Below are 14,970 nucleotides of genomic sequence, written 5' to 3'. Positions count from 1 at the left end.
CCTTGAAGCAGATGGGCTACAGCAGCAGAAGACCACACCGGGTGCCACTCCTGTCAGCTAAGAACAGGAAACTGAGGCTACAATTCACACAGGTTCACCAAAATTGAGCAACGGAAGAATGGAATAACGTTGCCTGGTCTGATGAGCCTCGACTCCACCTGCGATATTCAGATGGCTGGGTCAGACTTTGGCGTAAACAACATGAAAGCATGGATCCAATCTGTCTTGTATCAACAGTTCAGGCTGGTGGTGGTGGTGTAATGATGTGGGGGATATTTTCTTGGCATACTTTGGGCCCCTTAGTATCAATTGAGCATCGTTTAAATGTGACAGCCTACCTGAGTATTGTTGCTGACCATGTCCATCCCTTTATGACCACAGTGTACCCATCTTCTGCTACTTCCAGCAGGATAATGCACCATGTCACAAAGCTCACATCATCTCCACCTGGTTTCTTGAACATGAAAATCGGTTCACTGAACTCCAATGGCCTCCACAGTCACCAGATTTCAATCCAACAGACCACCTTTGGGATGCGGTGGAATGGGAAATTCGCATCATGGATGTGCAGCCGACAAATCTGCAGCAACTGCGTGATGCCATTATGTCCATATGGACCAAAATCTCTGGGGAGATTGTAGAAAGTATTCCACAAAGAATGAAGGGGTCCAACCCGGTACTAGCAAGGTGTACCTAATAAAGGTACCTAATAAAGTAGCCAGCGAGTGTATATTTTAATTCAGATGGTCTCTTAAAACAATTTAACACCTTCTTTACAGGTTCCAAGTATTTTGTAACCAAAACCTGGGGCTTTTTTGCATTTTTATATTACATTTCCTTAAACATGATTCTCCTTTTTAATTTTTCATGCACCCACACAGATTATAGATTGGATTTTCAAGGACAGATAGACCTTCTTGGATCCCATTTTTAGACCTACAGTGCAAGATTTACTATGAATAATATATGAAAATAAGGTATTTTTTGTACTATTCTGAAAAAATGAGAGAAGACAACCCAGGGTATTTCACAAGAAGCATTTGGACAATTATCATGTGACCATTTGGTCACCAATCATTGGCAGAGGGAGCCTTACCAATAATTTTCATTGCTTTTTTTCACAAGCATTTCCATGTTTTTTTATGATTATTTTCACATATTACATGTAACTGCAGAGAAACAGATCAAACTGTATTCAGCTGCATCTACATATTAAAGAAATATCCCACATTGTTTTTTTATATTTTTTAACTCTACAGGGCACACTACATGGCACTCATTCCACTGCGCAGCAGCAAACAGAATAGGGCAAGGTAGCTGGATGATAATACACTATTCAAACTAGACCTGAAACAACGAATCGATAAAATCGATAATAATCGATAACGGGAATCATCGATAACGATTTCCGTTATCGATTAATCGATTCGTCGTTGGAGCGCTCGGCTCCTTTCACTTACCTCCGCCGGCAGAGAGAGAGAGAGAGAGAGAGAGAGAGAGAGAGAGAGAGAGAGAGAGAGAGAGAGAGAGAGAGAGAGAGAGAGAGAGAGAGAGAGAGAGAGAGAGAGAGAGAGAGAGAGAGAGAGAGAGAGAGAGAGAGAGAGAGAGAGAGAGAGACAAGGCTTGAAGGCACATAATCTCCTCTTTCAGGTTCAGTTAGATTTTTAGCAAACATATCTGGGATAACAGAGATAACTGGTTTTCTAAAAAGGTTATCAGCAGAAGGTTTGATTTGTCTGCAACCTATTATCCTAAAGAGTGGTCAGCTCCTCTTTCACTAGGTTTCCCTTGCAAAATAGGAAATGGTTGTTAAAAGGACGGTCCAGCCATCATGCAAATGGTTCCTTCAAATTTTCATGGCGTCCCCTTGCAAATGCAGGGGAGGATTCTGAAGAATTTTGCATTTGCTCTTTTCCCTTCTCCTCGAGTATTTTCTGTGCATGCGATGTGTTTAACCGAGCACATCGATACACATGTGACATACTTATTTCCAGTGAGCTCCATCGCTGACTCGGCAAACTCCACAGGAAGGGATCGGTTCAGATCCCTGTGTATGAGTGAAAAGCACTCCTGCTGATTTCCAAGGGAGAGCTTTCCTGATGATCATTGGCAACAAGTGGCAAAAATCGTCAGACCACAGAGGAGGAGAGCAACTGCGTGACTGCAGCTTCTACCTCACCTTTAACAGGCATTCTTCTTTAGTGGGTCTGTCAGGGACAGAGGGCTGCCCCTTTACATTAAACCTCATAACTATTATAACAGTTATAATTTGTGTATGTTCATTAATATTATACAGTCCAACGCTACTGATTCTGCACTTATGTGGTTAATTAAGTAGTTGCCTTTTGAGGCAGAAAGTTACCCATTTGTATGTCTTGTGCTGAAAATGAGTAACGCTAGCTGTGGGGGGATTAACAGCAATTAAATGGGATGTACAGGTTTCTCACACACAAAAGTGCATATTGTAATGTTTACCTTGGCATAAAATTGACTTTACATGTGGTGTATTTCAGGAAGTTCTGTTGCATTTACTTTCTTGAGTAGTCCCTGAGCAGGAATATAGGAGCACACAGATGGGGTCCCCAAGCAGAGGTAAAAGCGGGCATTTGCCCAAATGTGGAATTATGTCCACTGCTTCAAATTCCCCTGTTGAGAGACGCTCAAATCCACTGGAAAATAATTAAATTTCTGTGTACCCCATGCACCTAGGCATCTGTAATTCTGTTGTAAATTGTCACCTTTAACTATATTTGGGAACATTACAGCGTTATCCATGAAAGAAGTAGTATCCATTTTTTGCCAATGTCTTCATTCATAGCATAACAAGAGGTTGGTTTTTGACAAAGGTCAAATGTTGGAAATGTTGCCAACACATTTTTCATCAAAAAATCTGGTTTAATAACAAGGGGAATGTTGTAACTCCAGGAATCTGAGATCTGTGGCAAAGTTAGCACAACTAATCCATTTTTCTGTCCTGACATTTTCTCCTTACCCACCATTACAAAAGCTACCTGAGCCAATCGACAACAATCAGCAACTGCATAATACGGTAGAGATCACTTAATAGGGAAGAATAACCATGCAGCTCTTTGGTACTGGAAGTAAAGACGGCTGCTGCCATGTTATACACATAAAAAAATTTATTTTGAGATATGCTCTATAAAGTACCTCAATTCCATTCTCAAAAACCCACCTAACAAACGTTGTGCTCTGCACAGGTCAGGTAAGAGTTAAATTCTGCCACTGTGAGAAACGGAGACATACACAGTAGCCAAAATTAACAGGTGATAGCCATTACTAAGACAAATTGTCAGGTGCTGATGTGTCCCCATGATGAATGCCCTCCGCCTATGTTATGGATCACGTTGCATGAAAAGAAGCTGCAACATCTGAGTAAATACCATGTAACAGACACCCCTCCCTCTTTCAGACAGTAGTCCTCATACAATTACCATTGCCTATGTCCCTAACACAATGCCCTAGTCTTTATTTTTAATACACATATGTGTATATGTAAGACACACGCCAGATCTGCACAGCTGGACATGTGTGTGGCAAAATGGCAGGACCAGCTGTGTCCCCTTCTCCATTCTCATTACACGTCATATGCTCTGTTTTCCCTCCTATCGCCTTTGCGTTCTCGTTTCCCCTTCTCCTCTCAGTATATCCTTCTGTTCTCCTGTAATTAATATCTGTTATCTACGCCTCCCTGTGGCTCTGTAATGCTCTGTTTGTGCGCCTCTCTCGCTGCCTCCCCGTGGCCCTGTAATAGTTATCCGTTCTCACTCTCTCCGACTCCCCATTGCTCTCAAATAGTTTCTCTCTATAACGTCATTACACTGAGATATAGTACCTCAATGCAACTCTCCCTTCTGCAGCTGTGCTCCATCATATCATCCACCACAGACTGCAATATTGTAACTTTTCAGTGTTATTATTAGTAATATAACTTATGCCGTGTCTAATAGTAAAAATGCATATCTGTTTTTTTCCCCTAATCCTCTATGAAATATTTCTCCTTCGATGGACTCTACTCTGGGTTTATTCGCTAAATACTGAGTTTGTAGGTGACCTAAAACATTTCAGCTCACATACTAAGTAATGGTGAGCTTCTCATGCATAGTAAGTGCAAGTATAATGGATAGTTACAATGGTGCGATTGCTTGACTGTCATCCCACTGTACCATCTTGGCACTTCCTGCAAGAGAAGCTCACCAAGGAAGTACGTAAGACTGAAAACATGTTCCTCATCCCATCTTGTTGTGTACCTCTCCCCTCTCCACTAATCCGGTATATCTCTCGCCTAACCCTCTCCCTACTCTCCAATTCTCTGTCCTCCGTATGATTTCCATGGTTGATTAGCCAGCTGTGGGCTGCTGCCCAGCTATTCTGCTCCAGACTGTACATCTCCTCATTCCTTAAGAGGCTCACTCTGTAAAGGCCTGGCATTCCTTCATAGAAATATACACACAATACACACCATATATCTTTATGGCAAAAAAACGCACATCTGGCGGTTTGGCTTTTAATGTACAAGCCAAGAAAAACCCATTTGAATAGTGATTTGCAATGCCGATGTATTTGCATTAACACAACAGAGGATTTCCTGTAGCCAACAAACGATATAGAACCTTGACACTTGTTTCTCCTGTAACCCGATTCCAAACTGAACTATCTCTAAAATAACTTTGTAATTGATGTTTCAGAACAATCCAGTAAAATACTAGTATATATTTTAGTATTTAGTATTTAAGTATGTTGTAATCTCCAACAAAGATGTGGTGATTTTAAGAATCATGGTCCATAGTACACACATACGCACATATACAACTACAACACAATCCTCTCTGAGCATGCTCCAGTGAATTAGTGTATTATTTAACACATTTTCTTGAGGTACAAGAATTATGGTTCCCTGTCCCACTTTATATGTAAACACGGTTATACAGACACAACACAGCCTCCTCTGAGCGTGCTTCAGTGAATTAGTGTATTTATTTAAGAGATCTCTGGGGTAATAGTCAGAGGATTTACGCGTGTAACATAATGAATAATGGACAGTGTGCAATGTAAGAGGGAGAACCTAACTGTGACACCTTGACTCTTGATATTTACAAACATACACCGGTCACTTCTCCCCAAATTTGTTGTCTATAAAAGCATGACGTTCTCTGCTATGTTCTATTGGAGAAGAGTCGGTTAGCTCTTTTCACGGGCATTGTGTTCCAGTTTAAGTTGCGCACTTGTGCAGCGCAACAGGCTTATTTTAGCAACTCAATTAGGTGGAACCCGCGTCCTCATTCTGGATAATCTTTATAGTTATAAAGATAAACCGATGTGACGTACAGATGTGCAATGTAATAAGAGATTGAGAGACAGATAAAGTTTCCACCCGGTAAACTAGTTTCTATCTATTGAATTGTTTATCATTATTAAACAATTGTAAACACTTTATCATTCCCAGTGCATTAAAACTGTGCTCAGAGGGGTTTTAATTATTTAGGTGAGATTTGCAAGTAATGTGACCTGGAATTTGCAGGAGACATCAGGCTCCAATGACACTCCAGGTCTCACGAAATGAAAAAGTCCCTGCTTTAGGCTAACTTCACTCCAACACTACAGCAAGTGTGCATAAATTCCATGTTTTAGCCATGGTAGCTTAGCCTCTGGCACTCTCTATCTCCATCCTACCCTAAGGCTTTGCCTAATGGGAAACTGAGCCTATCTGATAAGGTCTTATACAATGCAGAAGGGGCAACAGAAAAAAAAACAACAACATTTTTGGTTAATATTCCCAGTGACGGTTTGGACATGCTTCTTCTGTACTGAACGATCACATTTATCAAGAGCAGATACCCGTGAGTGTGAGGCGCAGGGACAGAACTTTCAGGCCCAGTCATCATCTTGTAATCACTTCCATTTCAGAGACTGGAAGGAAGTTAATCTGTGCAGGGATCACTTATTCCAGCTTTGTGATGTAAACATGTCCCTAACCTCAGGTTTCACAGGATTACATAAGAAGAATGATTTGGAAGACCACTGACACATAACATCCAGTGTGTAGACAATATTAAGAATAATACCCGGAAAAACAAAGATCTGACAAGGCCAGGCGGCGCAGCAACCCACAACTACCTGTTAGCTGTTTATAGGATATAGGGCAGGAAATTCCCACTTGTCCATTAGCCTGGAACGAGTATGGAAATGTAGCAGGCGTACCAAAAATACACATACATACATTTTTTGAAAGAATTTGATTTTCTTACAGTAGGTTCACCTTCTTATTTTTTCAGTAAGATTTTTGCAAAGTAGTTTTTTTTCCCTTTTTTTCATCGCTAGAGACCAGAATACCACAGTCACGTTGACCTGCATGCTGCTAGTGATATTAAATCTAGGAAATCTAGGAGTGCAAAATCAGAATCCTGCAGAAAAACTCTAAGCTCTTGAAAATGGATTGATGACACTAAACAACACTGATTCCAAATAAGCAGCAAGTGTGCATCCCAAAAACAATTAAATACACAAAGGGGTACACTTTTCATATCTCCATAGGGACTGTGGTGAGCCACCACATATTCCATAGGCAATGGAGGAGCTTTCACTGTCTGAAGACTTAACAAACAAGCACAATATGCTTGGTGAATAATTTCCCAAAATATTTTTTTCATGTGAGATTTGACTTACTTTTTATTTTCATATCAACAATTTAATAGGTGTCTAATGTCCTAGCCAGGCTTATCTGGTGATGGGATATAGATCAATTCTTTACAGCAGTTGTCAAGTGCGATCAAACCTATAAAAGTCAAGAAATTGTTCACAGCACCCTTGACTTGAACAGCATTGACATGGCAAACAAGGACTTGTATTATTTGGTGTTCCCATTCACTACTTAATAAAATGTCTGGAGTATAGAGCGCACAAATGCTGACTTGAGAATTGCACCATTAAGAGAAAGCTTTTCAGTTTTGAATTACCAAGGAACTGTTTTGCGATAACAGGCTGCCCTTCACCTCAGAGGTATTTACATCTTTTATGACTCAGACAGGTATTCTTCACCCGCGTGAATTGTACCCCTATCAGCACACAGCTCGTTAATGTCTAGAGGAACGGGGTTTCCAGAACCTCAGCGCAGAACTCCACATGGAAGCTATAGTTAACTTCACCCACAGCAGCTATTCATCCTCCCATTAGAAAACATTAATACAAAACATGACAGGAGAGAGTTGGGACATATGTGAGGCTCACTGACGAAGTTGCCAAAGAAAACCCAAAAGGTTAGATTGGAATAGGATTCGACTGGTTCAACGCTTAGGGTTTTAGCCCTGTTAAGGACCTCCTTGATGTGTTGGCAGCCAATTATATAACCAACTGCAATATCCACGATCACCAACTGAGTACTGTGAGCCTTCTAATAACTTACACTCTCCTTGGCTTTTTAATCAAATTATTAGTTCTTAATTTCGAACTGAATAAAGAAGGTTCTTCATTTTCAAATCTTGATTCTGATCTCCCCAACCGACCCACTAACTCTATGGAGGACCAAGTGTCCTTAATACGAGTGGTGGGATATAAAGAAAATAGTATGATGATTCAATGATTCAATGATATGAACCCCCAAGCCCACCACACCAGAATATACAGAATATTTCTGGAGACCTTTGATTGTGAGAAAGTCTATAAATACATTTTGACAGGTTACCACAATTATTGGCAGCCGGTCTATACTGGGGATTACTAGTATGAGTAGCAGTTATTGTATGTGCACACTTATCAGACGCAAGGTACAAGTGTAAGTGGTGTGTCTGATGATGTATTACATGTAATACCTAAAGGCTGTGTTTCCTTAATTACATTTACAGGTAAGAGCACGTATTTACAGCAAGATGCTTCTCACATGTTACAAGCTGCCACCACTGGTATGTCTTCGCTCACATATTACAGGGATGTACATTGTCAGGTACGTTACGGTAACAAGGGTATCCCAAACGAGATATGGCAGGTTCAAGCAATCACAGGTGGCTTGTTTCTTGGCAGATATAGCTAGACAAATGTTCCAAGCATGAACAGCCACGGGAGGTGTTCTGCTACTCATACACTACAGGTACAAACAGAAATTAAAGGTACAGGTACCTTGCCTAAAAGGCAAGAATGGGGATAAATTGAGTAATGAAGTGTTTAGGTAAGCTGTTGAGACTAGTCTTTTTCTGTCATCATAATACTTCAATGATTCTATGTAGCTATGGTCTACTATTTAAGAAACGGAAAACTATTAATTATTTTCAGCTGTCACAAGCAGAATTAGTGTTGCGTTCGAATATTTATAGGTAAAGAGGGCTTTTAACTAGGAGTATCCTTTGTGTGCTTTATAACATGTAGTTACATGTGGGGCTACAGGTAGTTACAATCTCTACAACGGATGTTCCTTTAGCAAGTCCTTGCAGATAAACAGGCTGAATTACCAGCTCTCAGTTGACCCATTTTGATAGTCAGCAAAAAATGACCATGGTCTGCTGTGAGAATGTGGCCTTGTGAATTCCTAGCACTCTTTTTTCACACATTCTCTCTTTACTTTTTTATTTTCTCTCCTTTGAAGTTCCCATTTTGCTAATACATGCTCTATCACACCATGGTCTTCTTTTTGATGGTAATTGTCATTTGTGTTATTGTGTCTATTATAGTACCACTTTCTCCGTGATTATAACTGGATCTCTGTCTTTTTTCTATTGATTTTGCAGCTTGCTATGAACCCTACTCCTTTCCACACGTGCCATATACTTCCCTCTTGTGCTTTATTAAGCCTTCCTTTGGTCCTAATGTATTTATCGTTACCTTTTCTCCTTCGGTTTCTCATATCTTATCCTAGATAATTATTTCTTTATGTATCACTAACTTTTTCCTTATCTGTTCAAGTCTGTACTCCCTCTGTCTTGTTTTCTTTTATCTGTGCTGATCTTTTTGAAGGAATTCTCTCCATCTACTTGCCGCTGCTCCTCATTCCTGTCTGTCGTTTCTTTTTGTCTGTATCTTGCTCCCTCTCTTTGCCAACGTAGCCCTCTCTGTTTGTACATACATTAGTCTCTCTTTCTCAGTCACGTCTTTTTCTCTGCATCTCCTTCTCACTTTCCCTTCTATAAAGTCACTGTTAGTTTTGAGCTCCTGTATTCTGACCCCTTGACCTCCCCCAGCCCCATCAGTGACTGTAACAAATTTAGGGATTTATTTCCAAGAGGCTGAGACAGTAACAAGGAGTCAAAACTTAACAAACAGGAGGGGTTAGAGATCTCTGAAATATGTGAGCTGGCTCAGAACTCTCAAAACAATTTTCTCTTTAAATGTCACCAACATACTTAGTATCTACTAAGCAGATACTTAATGTAGTTACACCGTTGTGTGACTTTTTTAGAGCGTGCACAGATCAGTAATGGACAGGGCTAGAAGCTGGGGACATAGTAAGGAGAGGGAGGCTGGAGTGTGTAGTTCAGTAAAACACCTATTCTACAGAAGCTTGTTTTTAATGTGGGTGAGTAGAATCCACAGGAATTTTCACTTTCCTGCTTTTCGCTTCTTAATGAATTGAAGCTTTTATGTTTCACAAAGCTGACAACAATCCAGAAGCTGTGTGCGCTCTGGCTGCATAGCTCACAGGATATTCACATGTACAAACAGCTGTATTCCTAAAAGCCTACACGGTTCAGGGACAGGCTGAGAGATAGCAAGTGTTTGTGTGTTTATGTGTGTATGCTCTTCCTCAATCTTCTGGCCCATCAATCTTCATCGGGTATTGTCCTGCTGCACCTGTTCCCTCCTCCCCACCCCCTTCCTTCCATGCTCTTTCCTTCACTTTCCGAAAGTTTTAAAGTTTTCTTTTTGTCTGAATTTCAGCAAACACATAACCCATGGGAAAGATATACAAACCCCCCCCGCCCGTCCTTACAAAAACACACCAGCATTCCAGCCACCCTCACCCCAAAACTGTGGCTTTCACATGCCAATAATTAGGGGGATTCAGGGTAATGGATCCGCTAAGAAAGATTCGGCTAAAAAGCCCTCCCAGTGTGTCCTTCTTTACAGCATCAATTTAACAAATATTTCTCCTGTTCTAATGTTCTCCCAAATTAACTATTAGCACTCATCTAATCCTATCTGAAATATAATAGCATCAAGCTTTCTTTCATATAATCCAATGCATTTTACTGCATGCACATGCAGACATGTATCTTTTAGTTATTAGAGTAAGAAAACCAAACATCTCCTGGTTGCCTCTGCTGAATCCAAAAACCATTTGCACACATTCAGTAGTATTCCCACCGAAGTCACTGAAACAGCAGACAATCTCATGTACGCTATCAAAATATCAGACAATTCAGACAGCACATATGTAATAACATGTAATAGCTGTTTCAGACTGAAATAGGCATTCTACTGAGCATGTGCAAGAAGCATACAGCAGTATGCTCCCTGCTTTCAGTAGAGGCAGCTGGGGGAGGAGTTTAATGCGACTGAAGAACTTCAATGACTAAAGAATGCCTGCACTCATTTACATGCAGTAACTTGGACTGGAGTTTATGCACAATGGACTCCAATATGCATTTAACATAAAACAGTGCCCCTTATAGTACTTTCAAGCAGATTGAGAACTATAAATAAAACTTCACTGTGCCATAGATGAAAAATTCTCAGGACAGATCCTAGTGTACCTTTAACAGTGCAGGATTTCTGTTTCTCCTCCCATGAGTGCAGGTCTGTTGTTGGTATTTAACCCTAAATGGACTCACTAAAATCCATAACACTGTGTCTTCAACATGTTGGAAATATTATAACCAGGAGGGAACATTATTACATATTAGGCAGCAATGCCCATTATATAGGAAAAAATGTTTCGTAATGTGTTTTAAGTGACAGAAATTCAGCTACCTTTTGACCTAGAAGTGGGCTTGTTACATTTTGTTTTGCTGATGCTACACCGTCTTCTCAATGTAAGTTAATTATACATTTGTTCCTTGCTGTCAAGTTATCTACAGTGAAAAATTGGACAACCAACCACTCACATACACTCATACAACCATAGTACAAAAACATCGAGTGGAGTGCATGGTTGTGAAACATAGCTTCATTAAAACAGCAATTAGACAAGCAAGCATCGGGCTGATATTACTCTCTATTTGCTGGTCTCCATTGGAAAATAATTTGTGTAGAAACATGAGTGCATCTCAAAATCTTTAAAAAATTATTTTACATCTTATATACTGTATCTTTTAGCCTTCTGAACCTTCTTATGATGTCATATCCTAATGCCATGCACTAACCGCAGACCATTATTCTGTCAATTTCATGCATTTCTATAATTGTTTGAAATAACAAAATAACTTTCAATAAAAGCTTTGACTGTTTTAAAAAATAATACAAAAAATTACATAAAATGACAACTAACCTTGTTGTGTACAACACAGTTGTGTAGCTGTGAAGCTTTGGGTTCGTAAATCTTCCTGCATTTGCGCACAGGTTGAAGACGTGCCGTAATACATGCTTCTTACATCTAAGTGGGAAGAATTATTACAAATAATAATCCAGTTGCATCTTGCTGCTCTCTTTGTGTTTGTATTTAAAAATGTTCCCTATGGACACTTCTTGATACAGAGCCAGGCATTTTGTTGTCTATGTTAACACAGTAACATGAGGACTATTTTAACTAGTGAATATGCAACAAAACATAAAGTTATTTTAAAATAACAGTATTTCTAGATTGAAATAAGATTACAAGATGATTCTAAACTTATACAGAATACAATAAAGTTAATTGCTATATAAACTTTTGTAAGAACAAAGAACCTGAAGAGATTTTTGGCCAGTAGCTTTAAACAGCACCAGTTTTTACAGTTGTGCGAAACAGAAAGTACACACTCTTTAAATTCTATGGTTTTACGTATCAGCACATAATAACAATCATCTGTTCCTTAGCAGGTCTAAAAAATAGGTAAATACAACCTCAGATAAAGAACTAAAATTATGTCTGTTAAGTGACTGATGATTGAACAATAAAAAATTTTAATTTTGTACTGTCAACACGATATGAGCAACCACTCCAGGGATCTGGTGGCAATTTCTAACATTTCAATGTTCTCCCTGCTGTAGATAGGGATGTTTCTGCTCTCTCTGCAGCCTTCACTCCCCACCACACACATTTCTAATCACATTTTCAGGTAGAGTCTTAGCTCCTTTCCCTCAAGGGCTCCTTTGGGAAGCTACACTAAAAAGGAAAAAAAATAATCAAATAGTTGTTTTAAAGGATTTAATGAGCCATCTAGGGAGTTGTGCGAATGCTGAGCAGGAAGCATCCAACATTCTGCGCTCCATATCCTCTAAATGCCTATTATGCCAACATCGCAGGATCGAGTGACTCTCAGCTGCCATACATGGGGCTGAGAGCGACTCGTCCAGCCCCGGGCACAGTTGTATAATGAAAGAGTGACCCAACAACTGCGGTTGCCTTAACAATGAAATCCTAAAGAATAAAACAAGTTTGGCATTATCAGGAATTGTGTGCAATAATCTTATGCAAACTATACATACAATACATTTTGTAAAAGCAGCTGCTGGATCTGAGCACACTCATTGATCAAACCTAACTTGCTCCATTAAATAATGTTAAGATGCCATATACCATTTTGATGACTTTGGCTCCTCTAGATCGTAAGCTTGTTTGAGCAGGGCCCTCCTCACCTGTTGTCTCTGTAAGTCAATTATGTTATGTTATATACTACTTGTTTTGTCCTGTCTACTCATTGTACAGCGCTACGGAATTTGATGGCGCTATCTAAAACAATAAATAATATCATTACTCAGAAAGACAACTAAGTGCCCCTCATACCTTCCACTAGCTATACCATTCAGCATCTTCTGATAGCCATGCCATCATCTCCATATAAAGGTTCTAGAGAATTCCCCCATCTATGCTATATATCTATACGAGCCTCTCCCACTGATCCACATTATTGCCCCACATGGCTCCTCACACTCTGTCATATAATTACCCCTTTTTAACAACGCACTAGTCTGCTACGTATAACTCACTATACTTCATAAAACTCTCCGATACCCCGTTCCGTCGCTCCTTTTTCAGTTGAGATACCTCGCCCTTGCTCAGGATAATTCCTTCCAAATAAATCTTTAAAAAAAAATCTCATTTTGCTACCTACAACTGTTCTCTGTAACTTTTGTTTTCTATAAATGTATCTTATAACTACCAGCGATGGCCACTCCTATCACTTCACATAATCCCTTACATAAATACCCTATTGTTTTATCATGAAAATCTTTAGAAGTAATCACTTTCATATGTACCTCAAACCATTTTTGTGAATGCCTCGGTATGTCCCCAATATATCTTAGAACTGCTCCAAATAGCCAATTATATTTTTACATTACCCTCTTTTATTTGGCAAAATGCTTTCTAACAAAAATATACTTAACCCATTGGTGGCCTAAGAGGATGGTAACAGAGCGAGCAGGGGCCTGGATTTCATTACCAATGCTTGGTTACTATGGAAACCCAAAGCAGCCCCCCATAACACGCCTGTCTCCTCTCATCTGGCAGCCTGTTGTGCACATGTGTGAGTATATACTGCGTGTGAACGTCTGGGAAGTGTTACTATGCGAGTGTAAAGGAAATGGTGCAGATTTCACAAAATAAAGACATATACAATTCATACCTTTACCACACACACACATATATTATGTTTTATATAGAGCCAGTAATTTACGCAGCACCTCTTACTGTGCATACATTAAAGAGTATAACAAAGCTAGGACTGATAAAGACAAACGGATACTGAGAATGAATAAATACACGTGCTATGCTTTATCAACACTGTGGTATCCATGTGTGTTATTCAGAACTGAGAATAGCGGCACATGCAATAAAGTAATGAGGGGACACGCGTGTATGTAACACTATATGATAAATACATGTATTAGGAGTCCTCACATGCAATACCAATACAATGCATGTAATGCTTTCAAGTGATTTGGCACATTATAGAAACCTCCTCGGGATGAAGCATTAGGCCATCAGACTGCATACTGATCTGTTATCACGCAGAATGACTCCATAGCTCGTGTAAGAAATGTTCCCCCTCTAAGATCTATTATCAGTTTATAAAGGGATATACAAGCTGATTGAATTGTGAAAATTAGATTTAACACGTGTCTGACCCATTGTGTCAAGATACAAATTTACATGTAAAATGTGTTAAGAGGTCTTTAAGATAGATTTCAGCCTCTTTGCACTGATAACGGAAATATATACTAAATGCTCTGCTTGCTCATAGTAGCTGCATGTAAGCAGAGCAAAGTTATTTACGGCGATGTAGAAGCCTAATACCGAATAGAGCAACAATGGCCTTTTTTTAAGGACACATATATATTTCACATGTTGCTTCACAATACACAGAGTTCTGCCCAGCAGTACGGTGGGATGTATAAATGAGTAACTTATTTCTCCTCGGGTTTATATATCCCAAATACTGCCGGGGGACGCTTTACATGTGGTGGTCAGCAACAAGTGAAATGTATATGAATAGTGTGGTCACCCTTATACTGAACAGAGGATAATAAATAAATACTTGTTTAAACATGTACAGGAGAACTTGCTCTGCCAGCTAATCCTTTCAGATATGAATGACAGGGAAGGAAAATGCGAAGGAAATAGGTATAGTTATTTATCAGTATAAGAGGCCTATGGTCGCACATTAAGCTCATGAATGCCGCATGGCTCCATAACTCTATAGTGCCGGCAACTTGCAAGAAGTATTCTGCGTTTGGACGAAAGGACACTGTGTGATAGTGTGCACACGGGGCCAGCCTGGATCAGATATTTACGCCAAGTGGAGGAAAGTCGCAAACAGTGTTATAACATGGCCCAAAAATGTGAGCTTATCAGCAGGATGTCTTGCTGTCTGGAGCTATTGTCTC

This window comes from Spea bombifrons, chromosome 6 (assembly GCF_027358695.1).
Source record: "Spea bombifrons isolate aSpeBom1 chromosome 6, aSpeBom1.2.pri, whole genome shotgun sequence".
In the NCBI taxonomy this organism is placed as follows: Eukaryota; Metazoa; Chordata; class Amphibia; order Anura; family Pelobatidae; genus Spea; species Spea bombifrons.
The sequence above is the reverse complement of the archived record's forward strand: the minus strand, read 5'-3'. Positions refer to the sequence as shown.